Here is a 7177-nt window from a genome sequence, read left to right on the forward strand (position 1 = left end):
TGACCCCGACGTGATTCGAACACGCAGCCTTCTGATCTGGAGTCAGACGCGCTACCGTTGCGCCACGAGGTCCTGCTGGGCTGTGCTTCGCGTGGTTTCTTACAAGTCCGATGACATGGCGGCTAGAGCCCCACCCCCCCCCACCCCGCCCTGGCTCCCTGCCTGTCACTCAGGAGCTGACCGAGCGGGCCCGCTCGGCAATGGACTGTCCCTGTCTGCTTGCTTTCCGTCTATGTCGGAAGGTAACCGGCGGAGGCGGGAAACGAGTGGGCGTCTAATTAGATCGGCTGGGCCGAAGGAACCCGCTCTTCCTCCTCTTCCCCCCAGCCGCTTCCGCTTTGGCCGCCCCGCCCCCACCCGTTAGCGGTGGACACGCCCTCTCCCCTCCCCCACGCGGCCTGCGCACCGAGGGACCGACCTCCCTTTGTAATCTGGCGGGACGCCGCTGCGCACGCGCGCGGGCCTGTGCCAAATGGCGCCTGCTCACACCGACTTTCATTTCCTGCCCTGCACTGCCCGGGGACCAAGATCGCTAACCGTGTTTTCTGAGACACAGCGAATTCTCTCCTCACAGGGAGTGTTGAACTAAAAGGCGATTGCTCCGAGAAGGACACAGTGTTTGGTTTACAAATGATTCTTCAGCATATGTGAACAGAACGTCAAACGGTTGATGCTGGGCTTACAAAGAGGAAAAAAAAAAAAGAGCGCTACCTCCCCGTCGGGGAATTGAACCCCGGTCTCCCGCGTGACAGGCGGGGATACTAACCACTATACTAACGAGGAGCTGTGAGAGCAGCCTCCTCCCGGAGTCTTTTAAAGGAAAGGTAACGTTTCTCCTGGTTCCAGTTTCTGCGAATAAATGTTTGAAAACTGGACCACTTGGAATGGCTGTTGCACTTGTTTACCTGGACACGTCGCTCGTTCTTGTCTCTTTAGAACAAAATACCCTTCCGAATTAACGCTAGGGAACTACGGGAAAATACCTTACCGGAGCTCTAAGCGTTCCAAATAGCTTTTGTGTTTGAGTTAAGCGTGATGGAAGCGCATATGAATTGAGATCCTCACAAATTCGTATTTTCGTTCGTAAGTTGAGGTTAAGTATATTGTATGGTGCCAGATCTCTAGTACAGTCGGAGCTGCTCCGATCAATGTGAGTATTCAACTGATTAGTCAGCGTTCATGGCTCAAAAGGATCCGCGCTCTTGATGAGCTACCTTCAAAAGAAACTTTACTGACAGCCTGACGTCTCCTATATCCCTGACTTAAAAATGACAGGAGCAAGTTTGTAAATGACTAAGCAATACTACATTTAAAGAATTAAAAACAAAGATAAACCATCGACTAACACAGGGCTTTGAAACCACAGCAACAGGACCAATAGGAGCATTGCTGATATGCTGAGCTGTTTCATAAACACGATCGAGCCATTTCCCCAGGAGAACAAGGAGGGTCTAATCTACAAACTTTAACTTCGTCACCACGTACGTTTATACAGCCGTAGGTAAACAGGCATGATTGAAAAGGATTCAGGACTTACAATGTACCAGACATTATATTAGATGTACTGAGAGATCTTCATGGTAAATCTCGATCTTATGGTGTTTATGTCATAGTAGAAGCCAGACAGACAATAACAGTATATATCAGAACTTTCACTAATGTATCTTAAAGGGTCCTGTTCTTGCAGCGTACTTAGAATTAGTGCGTTTTTATAGATCATAAATTACATGGTAATTTTTAAAAAATCTGTTTCCAGCGCTTATTTGTTTAATGTAGGCAGAAATGGCAATTTCTGGGGTGTGTTTTGGCCCTTTTGTGTGTGTGTGTGTGTGTTTTCCTCCGCTTCTAACTGTTCTAACTTTTTCAAAAAGCAAACCCCCTGCGTACCCTGTAGCCTGTGCACGTTTCACTCTCCAATAACTCTTACTAGGTCCAAAGGCCCCTGTGGTAACTATGGCGATGCCCCTTTTCTGGGTGAGACTTAAAAAGACCTGCCCTAGGTCTTTCAGCTGGCGGAGCTACAAGGAAGAGGAACCCAGGCCAGATGAATCACCTGTTTGCTCTGCTCCTTATAGGGGAGAAGAGGCACATACGGCCCGCTTCTCCGGGTCCCTGGCAAAGCCCTGCCTGTGTTGTGACACATGCTAAGCGGGAGCCTGAGTCACCTCAGACCAGGGAGCGTGCAGCTCAGCACCTGCTGCCCATCTTCCTAAAATGGAAAGGAAAAGCTGGTAATTAACCTGAGCCGGCTGGTGTGGGACATTCCTCAGTGTCAGCATGGGGAGTGAAACCACAGCTTACAAATGTGATGGCAGTACGGAGAACACGCAGTGCTCCGTGGACGGAGACAGCATAACGGGCAGTTTGTAGTATTGAAAACTTCAAATCTTGGTTAATTTAAGTAATTGTTTGGATAGTAATCGCATCTCACAGAATGGTTGACGCTCCTCTTAGTTCCCTGTCAGGTGAATAGGGCTGAAAGAGAGAATCTTACGCAGAGTTATGTTTATTTGCCTTGCTCTTCCACATAGCAGCCCCGCAGGACAGGAACTCAAACAGGGCAGGATCCTAAAGGCAGAGGCCACGAAGGAACGCTGCTTACTGGCTTGCTTAGCCTGCTTTCTTTTTGTTTGTTGTTTGTTTGTTTGTTGAGAAGGTTTCTCTTGTAGTCCTGGCTGTCCTGGACTCGCTTTGTAGACCAGGCGGGTCTCGAACTCTCAGCGATCCGCTTGCATCTGCATCCCAGGCGCTGGGATTAAAGGCGTGCGCCACCATGCCTGCATTAGTTTATAAAACCCAGGCCCACCAGCCCAGGGGATGGCACTACCCACGATGGGCTGGGCCGGGCCCTCCCCCATTAATTACTAATTAAGAAAATGCCTTACAGCTGGATTTTATGGAGTCTTTTTTTTTCCAACTAAGGTTCTCTCCTTTCAGGTAACTCTAGTTTGTATGTCAAGCTGACATAAGACCAGCCAGCACAGTGACACAGGTAGAAGGTGAGGAAAGGCTGGGAGCCATGCAAGCTTTGGCAGCAAATCCTCTGCCGTTTGCACTTTGCTGCTTAGATGCATATGCTTGTAGGTTAAAAAAAGTAAATGCCAGGCGGTTTCCCACGCCTGTAATCCCAGCACTAGGAAAAAAAAAAAAAAAAGTGAATGCTGGGGCTGGCGAAATGACTCAGTGGTTAGAGCATGCACTCCTGTAGCAGGGGACCAGAGTTTTCCCAGCACCCACAGCAGGTAGCTCACAACCATCTGTAACTCCAGCTTCGATGGATCCATCGCCCTCTTCTGGCCTCTGTGGGTACTGCATTCACATGAACATAACCCACACACAACTTAAACATGAAAATATATCTTTGTTTTGTTTTGTTTTTTTGTTTTTCACGACAAGGTTTCTCTGTGTAGCCTTGGCCATCCTGGACTCCCTTTGTAGACCAGGCTGGCCTCGAACTCACAGCGATCCACCTGCCTCTGCCTCCTGAGTGCTGGGATTAAAGGTGTCCATCACCACGCCCGGCTATGAAAACATATCTTAACAACAACAACAGATCTGACTATTTCCCAAGGCTCAGGGAGCATCCCAGAACATGGAGGCAGAAAAGAGGATTGAAGTGCTGTGAAATGGCTGTGGTTAGATGGGAAATGAACTCACAGCACTTGTGACTACCTGCTTGATGCCTATACAAGAATGAAACCATCAGTATCCCATCATGGATCAGGGAGGGACTTGTAAGGCTGCATCTGTCTTGGAAGGAGACGGCATAGGCACTGATAAGTTGTCCTTGTCCAAGTAAATAACCCTTCACCCGTGCTTTTGCAAGAAATCATCGCTAAATGTGCGTGCGGGAGGGGTGGTGTAAAAAGGAGAAAGAGCAGGGCGGTGGTGGCGCACGCCTTTAATCCCAGCACTCCGGAGGCAGAGGCAGGCAGATCTCTGTAAATTCAAGGACAGCCTGGTCTACAAAGTGAGTCCAGGACGGCCAAGGCTACATAGAGAAACCCTGTCTCGAAAAAACAAAAAACAAAAAACAAACAAACAAACAAACAAAAAAAGGGGGGGGGGGAGAGAAAAGGAAGAAAGATGGGTGAGATATCTCAGTGGTTAAGAGTACTATCTATTCTTCCAAAGGACCTGGGTTAGATTCCCAGCACCCACACGCCTGCTCACACCTGTCTGTAACTCGAGTACCAGGATTCTAACACCTTCACACCAATGCACATAGAATAAAATTAAAATTAAAAATAAGAAGGATGGGCTTTGGTGGGAAGGGGATAAGAGAGGGGGACAATATCAAAGTGCAATGTGTGTGTGTGTGTGTGTGTGTGTGTGTGTGTGTGTGTGTGTGTAATTGAATAAGATGAAACATTTCTCTCTTGGCTGTCCTGGACTTGCTTTGTAGACCAGGCTGGCCTCGAACTCACACATCTACCAGCCTCTGCCTCCCAAGTGCTGGGATTAAAGGCGTGTGCCACTACGACCATCCCATAATAAGAAACTTTTTTTTTTTTTCGAGACAGGGTTTCTCTGTGTAGCCTTGGCCATCATGGACTCACTTTGTAGACCAGGCTGGCCTCGAACTCACAGTGATCCGCCTGCCTCTGCCTCCCGAGTGCTGGGATTAAAGGCGTGTGCCACCACCGCCCATCCCATAATAAGAAACTTCTAAAGTATGAGTGTTTGAAGAGGAGTAAGAAAGTTAAGTGTGCACTGTAGTCTTGTAACTGTTTCAAAGGCATGTGGACCTTGGGAGTCAGCCTAGGACTTGGGCTCTCATCCTGAGTGAAATGGGAAGATCCTGAAGAGGCTTTTAATTTTAATCCTTTTTAAAATTTTTAATTTAAATTTCTTTTTTTTTTTTAAAGACAGGCTTTCTCTATGTAGCCCTGTCTGTCTGTCTTGGAACTCGCTATGTAGAGCAGGCCAGCCTTGAACCTACAGAGGGATCTGTCTGCCCTTTCCCTCACCTACAGTTATGAGATTAAAGACAAGTGCCACAGAGTTCTGAGTAGAGAATGACACGACCTGATTTGTGTTTTAGAGTCTTTTGTGTGTGTGTGTGTGTGTGTGTGTGTGTGTGTGTGTTTCTAGACAGGGTTTCTCTGTGTAGCCCTGGCTGTCTTGGAGCTCTGTAGACTAGGCTGGCCTCGAACTCATAGAGATCTGCCTGCCTCTGCCTCCCAGGTGCTGGGATTAAAGGTGTGCGCCACCACGCCCAGCTGTTTAGAGTCATTTAGGTAGGTTGGGTGGTGCAAGCCTGTAATTTTAGCACGTGGGGAAGCTCAAGCAGGATTACAAATCCAAGCCCAGCCTGTGTTAACCTGGCCTACAGAGAGTCTGAGCTAGCCTGGCTCACAGTGAGATTGTGACAACAACAACAACACAAAGGGGGTGGGGGAGAAAAGAGGCCAAACTGTAGGGAGATAAGAACAAAAGCAAGAAGATCATTAATCCTATTGCCAACAGATTGATTTGCTTTTATGGTCCTGTGATAAAACACTCTGACCGAAGACAATTTAGGCAAGGGGTATTTATTTATTCTTTTTGTTTGTTTGTTTTTTGTTTTTTGAGACAGGGTCTCTCTGTGTAGCCTTGGCTGTCCTGGACTCACTTTTTGGATCAGGCTGGCCTCGAACTCACAGCGATCCGCCTGCCTCCGCCTCCCGAGTGCTGTGATTAAAGGCGTGCGCCACCACAGCCCAGCTTGGGGTATTTATTCTTGTCTTACATGTCCAAATGATTATTCTTCGTTGAGGGAAATCAGGGCAGGAACTCAAGACAGGAAACCGGCAGCAGGATCTAAACCACAAACTGACGGTGGATGAATACTTCTTACTGCGTGGCTTTCTGCTTCCCTGCTTAGCTAGTCTTTTAAACCTGCGTAGGGATGGTGCCACCTGCAGCCTGAGTAGCTAAATGAAACAACCCTACTTTATTCCTGCTTCAGGCACAAACCTCAAATACAGTTTTTGAGTTGCTTGTGGGCCTGGGGGGGGGGGGGGGCGGAGCTGTCTGTAGCACTTTTGAGATTTTTGTCTTCTATTATTGGCAAAGTGTTGTCCTAACAGTTTACCCAGAGCCGGACATGGTGGCACACGCTTTTGATCCCAGTGCTCAGGGAGCCAGAGGCAGGCAGATCTCTGGGTGTTCGAGGCCAGCCCTGGTCTACCAAGTGAGTGCAGGACAGCAAAAGCTACACAGAGAAACCCTGTCTCGGAAAACCTACCCATCATCAGCTAGGCATCAATCCCAGCATCTCTCAGGCTGAGGCAGGAGGATCATCTGGATTTCACGATACACTAGCTACATACAGAAAGAGATAAAGACACACAACAAGCAAGCAAAAACAAAACAAAAAACAACAACAAAACAAACTGTAAAATGATGTTCATGACCCACTCCGAAAATACCATGGAGCCCTACTCTTCCCCCGTCCCCCCAGACAGGGCTTCTCTGTGAAGCCTTGACAGCCCTGGACTCACTTTGTAGACCAGGCTGGCCTTGAACTCACAGTGATCCACCTGCCTCTGCCTCCTGAGTGCTGGGATTAAAGGCATGCACCACCACCGCCGCCAGGCCTGGAACCCTACTCTTTTATGCATTTATAAATACTGAGAGAAGTTGGAAAGAAATAGAAGAAAAAAAATCTGCTAGAAGGCACCGATCTGGAAGCCGAGTGGTGGTGGTGCACACCTTCAGCCTGGTCTACACAGAGAAGCCCTGTCTCAAAGGGGTGGAAGGGGGGCGGGGGGAGGCGCAGAGAGAAAGAAAAGAAAAAGACTAATGTTGAATGAAAAAGAAGCAAGAACGTGAGTTCGAGGACAGCCTGGTCTACGAAGTGAGTCCAGGACAGTCAAGGCAACACAGACAAACCCTATCTTGGGAAAAACAAAACAAAACAACAAACAAACAAACAAAAAACAAGGGCAAGACTGCTCCAAGGTATGGAGGTATGAGGGAGAGCACAGCTGGAGGCATCTAGAAGGGTCAAGACTGAAGTGAGAGGAGAGAGAAGGGAGGAGAGCGAGAGGGGAAGATAAGAGGGAGGGAGGGAGGGACAGAGAGAGAGAGAGACAGACAGACAGAGAGAGCTCAGAAGAGACAGACAGACAGAGAGGAAGAGGGAGAGAGGGAGAGAGAGAGAGAGGGAGAGAGAGAGAGAGAGAGAGAGAGA

General features: G+C 48.4%; 2 non-coding genes across 2 annotated transcripts; both read right to left on the minus strand.

Moving 5' to 3' along the window:
• On the minus strand, positions 1–72 carry Trnaw-cca (transfer RNA tryptophan (anticodon CCA)). Its single transcript has one exon. It is a non-coding gene; the product is annotated as a tRNA-Trp (tRNA).
• Positions 73–711: 639 nt separating this feature from the next.
• On the minus strand, positions 712–783 carry Trnad-guc (transfer RNA aspartic acid (anticodon GUC)). The gene has a single exon. It is a non-coding gene; the product is annotated as a tRNA-Asp (tRNA).
• Between the last annotated feature and the right edge of the window lie 6394 nt (positions 784–7177).

This window comes from Acomys russatus, chromosome 31 (assembly GCF_903995435.1).
Source record: "Acomys russatus chromosome 31, mAcoRus1.1, whole genome shotgun sequence".
NCBI classification, from domain to species: domain Eukaryota; kingdom Metazoa; phylum Chordata; class Mammalia; order Rodentia; family Muridae; genus Acomys; species Acomys russatus.